The sequence below is a fragment of the Theobroma cacao genome, chromosome 9, assembly GCF_000208745.1.
Source record: "Theobroma cacao cultivar B97-61/B2 chromosome 9, Criollo_cocoa_genome_V2, whole genome shotgun sequence".
NCBI classification, from domain to species: domain Eukaryota; kingdom Viridiplantae; phylum Streptophyta; class Magnoliopsida; order Malvales; family Malvaceae; genus Theobroma; species Theobroma cacao.
Window position 1 is genome coordinate 24023655 of NC_030858.1, and position 15215 is coordinate 24038869.

Genomic DNA, 15215 nt, shown 5'->3' on the forward strand with positions numbered 1-15215 from the left:
GAACACTCTTAGTTGATTGAGATTCTCTTTAGTCGACTAAGTGCCTTCTGTTTTATGTGTATGAGTAAAAAATTTACCTACAACGCCTGCATATTTATCATCCCTAAATTCCTTCTAATCTCATAAAATCTATCTTCATTTAGAGGTTTGGTACAGATGTCAGCCAATTGATGCAAAGTATTCACAAACTCAATTTTAATATCACCCTTCACTACATGGTCTCTAACAAAGTGGTGCCTAATCTCAATGTGCTTAGTCCTAGAATGCTACACAAGATTTTTTGAAATATTAATTGCACTTGTATTGTCACAATATATTAGTATATTATGCATTGATAATCCATGGTCTTTTAGTTGTTGTTTAATCCATAGGATTTGAGCACAACAGCTACCTAAAGATACATATTCTGCTTCTGCTATGGACAGAGCAACTGAATTTTTCTTTTTTCTGGAACATGATACAAGCATACTACCTAGAAATTGGCAGGTTCCACTAGTGCTTTTTCTATCCGTTTTTCTACTGGCAAAATCAACATCTGAATATCTAACTAAATTAAAGGTTGATTCTCTAAAATACCATATGCCTAATGTTTGAGTGTTTATGAGGTATCTAAAGATCCTTTTAACAGCAGTCAGATGTGATTCCTTAGGATTAGATTGAAAACGAGCACATAGACGTACACTAAATTGAATATCAGGCCTGTTGACTGTTAAATAAAGAAGTGATCCGATCATACCTCTATAGAGCTTTTGATAAACATCCTTTCCTTTTTCATTAAATCAAGTCTACTAGATGGACTCATTGGTGTACAAATTGATTTCAACTTTAGTATATCAAACTTTTTGAGCATGTCTTGAGTGTATCTTTCTTAGTTAATGAAGATTCCTTTCTCACTTTGTTTGATTTGAAGCCTAAGAAAATACTTCAGCTCACCCATCATGCTCATCTCAAATTTACCCTGCATTTCTTCAGCAAACTTCTTGCATAAAGCCTCATTAGTTGCACCAAACACAATGTCATCCACATAAATTTGAATAACAATTAAATCACTTAAGTATCTTTTGATAAACAATGTTGTGTCAATACTACCTCTAACATAACCTTTTTCAACTAGAAATTTTGAAAACCTCTCATACCAAGCTCTATGAGCATGTTTCAATCCATACAAGGCTTTGTAAAGTTTAAAAACATGATCTGGTTTTTCACAGTCCTCAAAATCGGGGGTTGCTCAACATAAACTTCTTCTTGGATGAAACTATTTAAGAATGCACTTTTTACATCCATTTGAAATAACTTAAAGTTCATAAAGCAAGCAAATGCAAGAGCAATCTTATAGCTTCTATCCTAGCAACCGGTGCAAAGGTTTCATCATAGTTTATTCCTTTCTCTTGGTTATATCCTTGGGCTACCAACCTATCTTTATTTCTAACTACATTCCCTTGCTCATCTACCTTAGGGTGGTTTATAGGCCTAGAGACTAATGACCATACATGGTTTCTTTTGAATTGATCAAGTTCCTCTTGCATGGCCAATATCCAGCTTTCCTCTTTTTCTACTTCTTTAAATGTTTTAGGCTCAATTTGAGATATGAAAGCTAAAAACTCACAAGTCTCTCTTGTTGCTCTCCTAGTTTTAACACCTTGTGAAATATCACCTATGATTAGTTCTTGTGGGTGGTCTTTTGCATATCTCCAACTCCTTAGAAAGTGATTATGCTAATTTTCAGTTCTTTGCAGGGTTTCTATGGGTGGAGGTTCTGTTTCTCTTCCTAGGGAATTTTCTTCACTATTTTTCTTATCATCCAAACTCATTTCTTCCATTTGTTTTTCAAGATCATCAGTATCATGTTCATCATCAGAAATTTCCTTTTGCAAGGTATTGGATTCATCAAAAACTACATGGATGGATTCTTCAACCGTTAAAGATCTTTTGTTGAAGACTCTATAGGCTTTTGAGTTTAATTCATATCCTAAAAATATAGCTTCATCACTCTGTGCATCAAACTTTCCTAAAGGCTGTTTACCATTATTCAATACAAAACACTTACAGCTAAAGCTCCTAAGGTGAGAGATATTTGGTTTTGCTACCCTTGTAAAGTTCATATGGAGTCTTTGATATCATGGCACTTACAGACACTTTATTAAGGATATAAGCTATTGTATTAACAGCTTCTGCCCAAAAGTATTCAAATAGATTATTCTCACATAGCATAGTTTGAGCCATTTTTTTCAAGGTTCAGTTTTTTTCTCTCTACAACTCCATTTTGCTGGGGTGTTCTAGGTGCAGAAAAATTATGATCCAACCCTTTTCATTACAAAAATTTTCAAATTCATCTCCTTCAAACTCACCTCCATGATCACTCCTGATACTAACTATAGCCAGTCCTTTTTCATTTTCAACCTTCCTACAATGACTTATGAATGCTGGTAGAGCATCATTTTTATGAGCAAGGAAATACACCCAAGTGTACCTAAAGTAGTCATTGACTATTACAAAGCCATAAGATTTTCCTCCTAGACTAGTTGTACTTATTAGACTAAATAGATCAATGTGCAGTAATTCAAGAGGTCTAGATGTGGAGACAACTTTTTTGATCTTAAAGGATGTTCTAATTTGTTTTCCTAGTTGGCAAGCATCACACATCTCATCATTCCCAAACTTAAGATTCGGCAGTCCAACAACTAAATTTTTTCTAATCAACTTTGACATAGTATGCATGCTCACATGTCCTAATTTCCTATGCCATAACCAACTATCATTTTCAGCATTTGCCACAAGACATATTTCACAATCCAGTTCAAGATCCTCAAGAAATACAACATACATATTCTTTAATCTTTTTCCTATAAATGAGACTTTATTAGTGTTTATGTCTATCACTTCACATTTGGTTGAGTCAAAACATACCTTAAATCTTTTATCACACAATTGACTAATGCTCAATAAATTATGTTTCAAACCTTTAACCAATAACACATGACTAATTTGAGTTAGAGAGTTCTTACCAATCGTTTCTATGCCATGAATTCTACGTTTTGAATCATCACCAAAGGATACGGTTCCTCTTTTTTTCTTGTCTAGCTGTGCAAATAGCATTTCATTTCCTGTCATGTGCCTTGAGCAGCCACTGTCCATATACCAAGGTTGCTTCTTCTTGAGTTGAGCTCTTGAACATGTACCTTTTGAGTGCAGCTCAACCTACAATACAAATATTCAATTTTTCTTTATAGGTACCCATACCTTGAAGGGTCCTTGATTGTTAGCAGCAACATAGGATCCTTTTGGAACCTATAGTTTTCTTATTTTCTACACATTTCTTTTTCTATTTCAATCATAGGATAAATGTCCAATTTTATCACAAATATAACACCTAGATGATGCATTAGCATAATTTTTCTTGTAGTAAACATTTCTTTTTGGAGTTTCATTTTTCAAACTTTTGAGTGTAGCATTTTCTTCACTTACCTTTTGTAAGGCTTCTGTTTTTCTTTCCAACTCCAATTTTAGAGTTTCAAAATCTGTTTTTGAATGTTCCAATTCAATTTGTAGAAAGTTTCTTTGTTCAAAAACAGAATTAAACTCTTCTCTTATATTTTCTAAATCATTTTCAAGAGATGCAGTCTTTTTCTTTAAAGTCTTGTATTTTGAAAAGAGTTTTTCAAATTCATCATAAAGGCACTCATACTCATTTTGTAAATCATCAATAGAAATATCACAAGAGGATGAGGATACCTCGGATTCATTATCCCGTGCCATCAAACACACGTTTACTCTTTCCTCAGCTTTTTCTTCCTCACCTTTAGAACTTGATGTGTCACTCTCTGACCAAGCAGCTGCCACCATTGCCTTCTTTGATTTCTTATTTTTCTTTAAAGTCTCATTTTTTAGTAATGGGCGTTCAAACTTGAAATGTCCAGGCTTCTTGCATTCGAAGCAGGTTAGCTCATCCTTTTTGTTGGAGTCATTTTTGTTTCTAGTTCTCCATGAAGAACTTTGATCTTTTTTAAACCCTATTCTACCCAATCTTCAGTTTCTTTTGCCCATAAGCTTTTTGAATTTCCTTACAACCAGTGCCAACTCTTCATCATCATCACAAGATAGCTCTTTCAGCTCTTTTTCAAGAATTCTGGCTTTTAGTGCAATGCTCTTTTTCTTTTCTTTTACTTCCCTCCTATCTTTTTCTTCTTCTTCCTTGAGTTCTAGCTCATGAGTAAGGAGAGAACCATAAATTTCATCCAAAGTTATGACATTTAGGTCTTTTGCTTCTCGAATTGTAGTCACTTTAGGCTTCAAATTTTTTGGTACGCTTTTAAAAAGTCTTTTAACAATCTCATGCTTGAGTATTGGTTTGCCTAGTTGACTTAATTTGTTTGTGATGTTTGTGAATCTATCTAACATGCTGGTGATATCTTCACCAGGTTCCATCTTAAACATTTCATAATTGTAGGTCAAGAAGGCTATCTTGGACTCCTTGACTTGATAAGTCCCTTCATGGATAATTCTAAGCTTATCCCACACCTGTTTTGTTGTAGTACAACTTGAAACTCTATTGAATTCAGTGGGAGTTAGAGCATAATGCAATGTGTTGATTGCCTTAAAATTGGTCTGGACTCTTTTAGTTTCAGCCTCAGTCCATTCAGACCTTGGCTTAGGGATCATCTCATTTGTCACTACATTTGGAGTTGAGGAAATGAATGGTCCATTAGTTATGACATCCCACATCTCATAATCAATTGCCCTAATATATATTGACATCCTAGTTCTCCAATAAGGATAGTTAGAGCAATCAAACAGAGGTGGTTTATTTGTTGATTATCCCTCAGCAACTATGGATTTTTGGAGAGCCATTTGGATCCTCCCAAAGGATGTTAGACCTTAAGAATAGGGAACTAGCTCTGATACCACTTATTGGTCCCAAATAAATGTGCTAGAGGGGGGTGAATAGCACTTTTTAGCTCTTGGCAAGATGAGGAACTAATTTGAAAAGCAATGAAAATAAAAACAAAGTAGACATTGCACAAGAATTTAGAGTGGTTTGGTCCAAGACCTACATCCACTACCTTGATTGTTCAACCAAGGATTTTCCCAACCAATCACTATGAACGGTGAAATTCACAAGCTTTCACCAAGCTTTTACAATGGCTTTTACCAAGCTTAGCCAAAACCTTTCACAATGGTTTTTATCGGGATCAACCGAAACCCAACACCTAACTTTTCAAAGCTAAGTTAAAACCTATACACAATCAAGCAATCTTAAATTGAATCAATCTCTTAGAGTGACTCGTTCACTCTAAGAATACAATGAGAGAAGTAAAAGGAGTGTACCTATGATCACAAGGTTGATCTAAATGGTACAAATGAAGTGCATATCACAATTACAAAGATGGGAGTTGAGTGTAGTAAATGAACAGTAACTATTTTTTGGTTTTTCAGCTCTTTTTTTGTGTTCTTGAAAGCCTTCATTACATTTCTAGCCATTGGAACCCTCTTTTATACTTGAAAAATCAACTCTGATATGAGTTAGATAGTTTTTGACCGTTGGGAATAGTTTGGTAGCAATTCTGGCTGTTAATCTGTCTTCTAGTGCACAATTCAAAATTTTTAGCAGAATGCTCTTGGTCGACTAACCGATATCTTTGTCGACTAAGTTGTCTCTATCTTCTAATCCTAGTTTCTAGCAGTGTGCACTTAGTCGACTAACTCATTCCTTGGTCGACTAAGTTAGTTTTGTTTCTCAATACTCTTCAGCCCGTCAACTTTTGATTTAAATCTTAGCTGACTAACTCTTCATTAATCGACTAAGGGGCTTCTGTCTTGTTGATCGATTGTGACTTCCTTATTCCTATGCTCTTTGATATGTGCATTTGAATGATTGATTAGTTATTGCATTCAATTTTTGTCCTGCACACTCAAGTAGAGATATTAGACACAAATGAATAGGAATGTTTTATTATCATCAAAAACTAATGGAGCCAACAAGAACTGGTTATATAATTCAATTTACCGATGAAATTGTCAATGAAATTTTTTGTCGGCCTGCATGATTGACGTTTAATTAACATATGACTACTTTCCTGAAAAATTTATTGTCGGTATTTTGAAAAATCCATTGATAACCTGTTGACATTTTGGATAGGTATTACAGACTGAAATTCAATCAATATTACCGTTGCTATGTTTTTGACCTCGGATGCTTTATTTTCCATTTACGGGTGGAAATAGCGACAAATAATTTCATTGGCAACTGTGATTGACGTTTGAGTTTGCCTTTACTAATCGACAAAATTTTCATTGGCATTTTAGAAACTCCATCGGTATTTTTGTTGCAATGTTGTGACCACGAATGCCTTATTTTCCATTTTTCAACAAAAATAGCAACAGATGCTTCCATCAGCAAATGTGATTGACGTTTAAGTTTACATTGACCAATCAAAAAAATTTTCTTCGGTATTTTGAAAATTCTATTAGTATTTCTATTCCTATGTTTTTATCCTCGATTGTTTTATTTTTCATTTACCGATGGAAGTAGCAATGGAGACTTCTATTGACAAGCATGATTAATATTTAAGTTTACCTTTCCAACTAACAAATATTCTGTCGGCATTTTGAAAATTTTGTCAGTATATTGCTAACATTTAGAATAGCCATTTTTGATAGAATTTTAGTCAGGATTTTTTATCAGTAAATCTATTAGTACCTTTTATACCGATAAATAAAATTTGTCGATAGTCTTCATTCCAATTGCTTTTATTGTGTGCAAAATAAATACTGGCTGAGTACTAACAAAAACTATTACGTCGGTGTTCTATCAGTGTTTTATCAAAAAATTACGTAGATGCTATCCCATTCAAAATTCATCTGCAAGTGGTTAGAATTTACTAATCGAATTTCTTCAATAGATTTGTTTTCGTTGGTGAAGGTCGAATTTTTATAGTGTTAATATTTATTGCCAATATGTTAAGAACTGAGTGAGTCACACACATAAAGAAAGTGAAAAGGGGTTTATTAAGTTGGACTTAGTTGAACGAAGTTGAGAACTCAAAAGACTTAATTTAATAGTTCGATTAGTTCTAGGCAATTTAGTGATTAGCATAAAGGCTATGCAATGTCCTATAAAAATTAGGATTAATTCAATTGCTTATAAATATAAGACTTATTTGGAAAATTGAAGGGCAAAATCAGTAATAATAAACTATTAGAAATCATCCATGAAACCCTAAGAGGCTTATAATGAAAATTTAGAAGGAGTTTATCCTTGCGAATCAGCCTTGCTTTTTAAACCATGAGTCGTCAATCTCTCTCTTGACCAATTGGGCTACTATTTTTCTTCTTTTCTTTAGTGCAACTCATGTTGAATTATTCATTGATTGAGGATTAAATAATAGTTGAGTTAAACCTTGTTCATTGTTTAAGAAGAAATAAACTTTATGGATTGCACCTTACCAAGAGACTTAATGCCCTTGCCATCGATTAGTGCACCTTGGTGTTCTTGGTTATGCTTTGATTATTTTTAGCCAAAATAAAGTTATAATTACCTCTCCTTAGCTAGCACTAGCTTTGCAAGTATAAGCAACCCTAACCTCTTTTGGAGTTATCCACAATTGCCATCTGTGTCGATCACCATTGGAGGCTGGATACTTGGATAGCTTGTGGTTGACTACAACTTATCTTGTTGTAGAGGATTGAAATTATGCTAAATCCTTGTCATTTCGACTCAAAGGACATTAGGTATAATGATTTTTATACTCCAGTTAGGGTTTTTTATGCTAAATAACAAAAGTATGATTCTCTTTAAGGCAAAAGTTTTAAATTTTTGCTAAATATTGTAATATGATTGCATGTTTTTCCTCAACACCAAGTTTGGGGTTTTAGTGATGTAGGATTTCAATTCGAAAAGGATGATAGCAAGATTCAAAATGGTTATATGTTCACTCTAAATGGTGGGATTGTCAATTGAAAGAGTTTAAAACAAGAAATGATTATAAATTCTACAACTGAGGCCGAATACATCTTTACGTCTTAGGTGGCAATAGATGTAGCTTGGATCAAGAAGTTCATCATTAAATTAGGTTTGGTTCCCAACATTGTTGAGCAGATATCCCTATATCATGAAAACAATGGAACCATTGTGCAAACAAAAGAACTAAGGTCTCATCAAAGATTCAAACATATATTGAGGTGTTACCACTTGATCAAAGAAATAATCAAGAAAGATGACATAAAGATTGAATGTGAGCCCATAAGGATAATCTAGTGGAACCATTTAATAGGGCTTTATCCTAGTGGAAACATGAGCACCACAAGGAACGGTTTTGTACTAGATACATAGATGATTGACTTTAGTGTAAATGTAATATTGATAGAGACATTGTATGCTCTATAAGCCAATCAGTTGGGTATAATGTTATTTAAAGCATTTAATTTTAATAAAAGGCTTTTTTTTATCAAAGCCAATGGCAAGGCATACAACTACACTATCATATATCAATTCCAACATTTTAGAACAACTTTCAACATTGGGAAATAAATTTTTAATGATCTTAGTTAGCATGCAAGCCTTGCAAAGTTCTACATTTTAATCAAAGTTGAAATTATATTAATTTAGACATAGTAAGCATTCTATTATAAAGAAACATAATTAAACAATTATGCTAATATCAAAACATTCAACCATATAAATAGAAATATTAACTTTATTCTTATAGTTGATAAAAACATTTTGAGCATGCCTTTATACACATAATCCTTTTCCATAAATATTCTTTTATTAGATAAATCAAACTTGTCTTAATGGTCATGCTTTGTAGCGCCCGAGCCAATAAAGCAAACTTTTCTTAATGGTCATTCTTTGTAGCACTAGAACCAATCCACCGTACCTCTTATTTTTTTGCTCAGCCAATCAAAAGATTTCATTGATAATAAATTGGTAATTACAAAAAGAGAAGAAGTAATGGTTGCCTAGCCAAGACAATCCCCAACTAAGACATTTAAATGGCTAGGGCAGATTTACAGAACAATGAGCTGAAACATGAAGATAAAATAAACCGAACCACAAGCAAATAAACAAAACCCATGCCTTCAACAACAAAGATTAAAAGAGATGTCCCTAAACACAGAATCCACATGGCAAAGAGCAAATCATAATAACAGGATCAAAGTAGAAAAAATCTGACATTGTGATAAAAAGATGGTAAAAAACTAATGAACTAAATATAAAGAGCTTAAGAGCGTAGAAGCTTCATCATCAAACATCACCACCATGTTGAGAATAAAGAAGTCTTATCAACTCCATATGTAGTTGAAGAGTCAGCAAAAGAATTAACTTCTCGTAGAATGTGATAAAATTAGATTGTACCTAGTGAAAAGCAAATTGTGTCAATTTTGTTGAATATTTGATAACTCTATGATATAGAGTTATTTAATCACATTTTGGATTTTAAATTAGCTAGATCCTTATGAATTTGAGTTAGATTGAGTTAGTCTTTTATGCATTTTGTTATTTAGTTTAAGATATGTTAATGTAGTTAAATTTACATAATGTTAGTTCATTTTAATGTTGACAGTCTTATTTTACGCCAACACTAATTTTGTCCTTGTTTTGGTAGGTGATCAATTGCATAAAAGCGCATAAAGCTAAATGGTGTTGAATTACGTAATGGAGACTAAGAGCAATTTTTTAATTAATATATTGTGGTAATTCAGACATAACTTGAGCTACAGAGATTCAATCAACGTGATTCTTGAACCATGGGAAAGCTACGAGGCAGACCTACAATTTCATGTTACCATTTCACCTAGATCAGTCTCAAGGTAGGAGAAAATTGCATTGCAAGATGGATTACTTTCACAGCCCAAATCTCAAGCTATGACTAGCGCATGGACCAAATAGGCATAGCCCATCGGACCCAAGCAAGCCTTTCCGTGAAAACTTATTCATTAAACTGCTTGTCTCTCATTTACCTCCGAGGTTCTCAATTCATAATTTTCAAAAATAATTCCTTCTCACGAGTTAAATCATGACAACCGAGCATAAAGTATTCACAAAATAAAATTATCACTTGCCGACGTGTGGCGGCACTATTATTCAAACCAAACACACAGTGTTTATAATAACTTTCGCGAATTACACTTAAACAATCATACACACATACAAAAGACGTTGACTATCAGTGGAGTGACTCTGGTGGGGTTACTATCATTGAGAGTCATAGTGAACCTACCGAAAGATGAATAGGAGAGAGCGCCTCGACCTAGGATCCAACTACCTTCAATCTTGAAAACTAAAACATGAAGTTGAAAAAAAAAAGATGAGTATAAACCCAGTGAGTGAACATAGGAAAGGAACACGCATCAATACAGGGAGTTTTAGAAAACATGATGCACTTATGTTGAAAACAATGCAATTTAGTTTAATTTCTTGTAAAGCTCTTAATTCAACCGTTGATTATTTAATCCTTTAAGGTGAAGGATTTATAATCCACAATGGAGTTGAAAAGAGTGAAAACTACAGAAAATATCCAATCAAGACAAGCAAAACAGAGGGTTTCTCACCACAGCGGAAAGGCATTCTATAGCATATAGTGCAATCATATTTTTTATTTTCATAACTTGTCTATAGCATATATATATATATATATACATGTACACTGCCATCGCCCTACTTAGCTCATGTGTACTCCCTACATGCACAAGGTAATATCATCATGTGCACTCCCTACACGCACATTTCAATATCATCATGTGCACTCCCTACACGCACATTTCAATATCATCATGTGCACTCCTTACACTCACATTTCAATATCATCACACACACTCCCGCCCACATCCTTACGGGCATGTGCACTCCCACACAGCACACCACCGACACCGTCACGTGCACTCCCACACTGCACATGCACGGTTATAGCTATTATACAGCATTATCACTCAAAGCATAACATACATATCTACATAATATAGAAACACATGGTTTCATTATATCACATATTTTACCACATAAAAACATTTCATCAAGGGCTTGTTCCCATGCACGTTTTAAAGAAAAGTCCGATAAAACATTTCAGGTGATTCAATTAAACACATATGTATTTATCCCAAAACATTTTAATGCAAGTTCACTCACCTTACGATTGAAAGATACTACGTCGTTATTAGTTCTGAGGCGTATCTAGCTATTTCTACTTGCCGGTCATTCGTTATTTTCTCCGGCACGCCACCATAGTACATTGCTTTTACTTTTGCACTTCCTAGCAACAATCCAAATTCAATAACTTTAGTGTACATCATTTCTACTTCTCGTTTTCATTCAATCGTGAATCCTTATTCAACTAACTTACATCATGACACATTTTTACCAAAGTTGCCTTTATCCTTTGCTTGCATAATTCGTTAAATTATAATTACCGGTAACTCATTTATGACTCTAGCACATATATTAATCTTTTCTAAGACATTTATCAAGTTCAACCATCATTTCCACACCAATAACCTCAGCATATGGCAGTAATTATAAATTTACTTCCATCAAACGTTTTCTAAGTCTACATGTACTACCATTCTCATTTATATGTTACCACCAAGCATAACATCAATATTATTTCATGCGCACCAACACCCATAACCTTGTAAGTCTTTCCTAATAACACATATCCACACATATCCAAACTTCCAATTAATAAAATTGCCTTCCAACCATACCCATGACATCACAATAACACTACATATCACACACAATCATTCTCACAATATTAAACCAATCATAGGCTTCAAATTGTAGTATTAAGCTTACCACTTGGTTTTAGCTTGGATTTCACCCAACAAAATTCATACCTTACACCCATGAACACCATAGCTGCCACAAAATGATTCACACATTATTCCTCCAAAGATTTAACCAATCAGGAGCTTAAAACACAAAAACCCTTACCTTATGTTTCTTGAATATTGAGACCCACTTGATATTTCTTCAATTACTCTTGAATCACTTACTACCCAAGCCTTCCACCTTTCTCTCATCTCTTTCCTTAGCTAATTCTCTCTATTTTTCTCTTCAATTGCATGGGAGTCAAGTGAAAATGGGGTGGAAGTATGAAAATGGCGTGGGAGGAAGGAGATGGAGAAGAAAAAATGCCATCTTGAAGAGATAAGGATCAGCCAAGGATAAGGATGAAGAGTCAAAGCTTCCTTTGGAAGCTTTAGCCACTTTAATGGCAAAATTACCATTTTGCCCTCTAAGGTTTTCATCCTTTTTAATTGTATCCTTCCACAATCTTTTAATTCTAATTTCTTTTCATTATCTTCTTTTACACATGTACAAACAAAATATAAAGTTTTAACTCCAACGCGGTGTCCCCATAATATTTAAAATATTTATCTACTCGCGCTACCTTTATTTAATAAAGACACGCGACCCCCATTAACAACAATTTTCTCCAAAATTTCCTCGTTTGTCTTTTCCCCCACTTAGATTGACCATATACTCCCTTTTCATGGAAAATTACGACACTGAATAAAATATTAATATTTTAATATTATTTTATTCTAAAATTTTCCACTTATCTCCTTGGCACCCAAAACACCTTGTTATACCTCGATTCACTTCCGAATCACTTTTTATCTCACTAATTCTCCCTCAATAAAAATATTATTATTTTATTATTATTTCTTCATGTGCAGAATATTTTCTCCAAACTATTCCTTTCGCATTTCATCACTTTTAAACACTCTAATTAACCTCAATTGGCATCTAATAAGTTTTATTAGCCACCTTATCAAACTATGGGGTATTATAATTACTGAAGTAGTGTTGTACCAAGTTTCTACAAGGAGCAATGTCGTGGCCAAGATGTACTCAAGGCCGCAATGTCAAAAGAAAAAGCAGCATCTCCATACAAAAATCTGAGAGCTCGGCTCTACAGTAGCTAAGGAGGAAGGTCGTCGCACCGATTGAAGAACATTGAAAACAATTTATAAGGCTAGAGCATTACAGTGCCTATGGAGTAAGACCACGACGCTTTGACATGGATTATGTAATTGCCGCCAATTAAGAATTGAGTTTTTAGGGTTTGTTAGAGGCTATTAATATGTGATTTTTAGTAGCTAAAGAAGGAGGATGGAGAATGAGCAAATGGTAGCTTTTCATAGAAAAGAAAAAGGCTCTCCAATGAGGTAAACAAGAAGAAATTGAAGGCAACCGAAGATCGAGAATCGAAAAAGGCTTTGCTATTCCTTTTTGTTTTCATTTCTTTCTTGTTCTTTTGCTGTAGAAATTATCTTTTCTATTGAAATGGTTATGTTTGCTATAAAAAAATCATGAACTAAATTTATTTTCTAAGATTATGGAGTATTTCATTATGCAGTTTGAATATATGATTTCTTTTTACTTAGTATTAATGGATGATGCATGGCTTATTTAATTTTGTGCTTATTGCTTTTCATTGCATGATCACCAATTAAAATGTATTGGGTCTCTAAATGTAACACGACGGAGAAAGTTTAAAATAAACTATTATTTTGAATAGCTTATGTTCGATTCACTTCGGAGTTAGGTGATAGTTTCAGATTTAGGATAGACATATACCTAAATACCTTAGGCATTCAAATTAGAACACAAACGTAATAAACTTTTTCTAATTAATTTATACAAATGTATGGAGTTAGTTTTAAAAAGGTATGTGTGTAAGATCTCGACAAAGACTTTTACATAATATGAATTCTAGGTTAGCCATGAATCCCATTAGTTTAAGTTAAAGCGAATGATTAAATTCAGATGAAATTTTGAGAGATACTATAATCTTAATTTTTGAATTAATATTTGTCTTAGTGAAATTCTATTCTTCTTTATTTACTTAGTTAATAATCATTTTTAGCTTAATTGATCATTCACAATCAAGTGCTTGGATAAGACAGAGGTTGTTATAAATTTAATACTTAGTAAGAATAAGTGCAAATCTCTATGGGAAATGATACTTAACTTACCTTTATATTGCTTGTACGACCATGTGCACTTGCATGTATTAGACCAACAACAATATTTGCCATTTGCCCAAAAGTCTCTGAATTTCATTTGTCACCCATGCTAGTGCATTCTTATAGTCAAACTCTATGGTCACGTTAGATGCGATGGAAGGAGATGAGGCAAAGAGACATAAAGCATAAAGGATGGCCATTAACTCAGTAAGTTAGGATCTTGGTAGCCTAAAGGGCCAAAGAACACCCCTACAAACCTCATTTTTTTACAACACATTAAATTGAGATATTATCACAACAAAAAATTTCTTTTTTTTTATTGTTGGTCCATTTTTCTTCTTCTTCAAGAAATAACAATTTTTCTTGAAAAGAACTGGTTTTCTATAATAAAAACACACGCACTCTTTTTTATCTTGAATTTTTTAACATTAGCAGAAAATTCTTTTCTTTTTTGTGTGTTAGATAAATAAGCTTAAAGTAAAGTAACTACGAGGAAGGTGAATTGGTTATCAAATAAAAATCCCACTTTTAAAGCAAGATAGTATGAATATTTAAAAAATAGAGTCTTAAAAGTGGATTATGAGCTAAGCAAAGAAAATGTAGAAAGTAAAGAGTACTTGCCAAGTTTTATAGAAGTTTGGCCTTTCGATGCCTACGTCCTCTCCCTTGATAGCACAAGGAGTTTGAATCCACTATCAATTGTCTTTTCAACATAGGTTAAAGCACAACTTGTACAAGTAACTGCCTTTCAAGAATCAAGCACAACCTCTAGAAAAGTTAGTACCTTTTTAGGATCAAGCACAACTGTTACAACCAATTTCCTTTCAAGGATCAAGTACAACCTGTTTGCCTTTTTAATAGAGGTATAACCAAACTTTACCTTTTCAAAATGAGGTATAACCTTTAACACTACCTTTTGTTTGGAGGTATAACCAACAACAATAGACTATAGAGAGTGTACAAAGCTTAAGAGGTCTAACAAGGCTGATAAGCAATTTGGGTACAAAAATATGAGAGAATTTTGCTAGATAAGGACTAATAAAGGAATGTTTCACCTCAAAAATTTGTGATGATTAAGAAAGAAATGATCTTGTTGTGATTTTTGCTCTTTTCTGAATCAAAGGAAGAATATTTTAGTTTTTCTAGCTTTCTAATCTCTGCTTAGCTTGTATTCTCTTTTTTATTATTTTTGCTTTTTTTCTTTCTCTACTTATCTTCTCTGGTGCACGTATTTATAGGTCTTG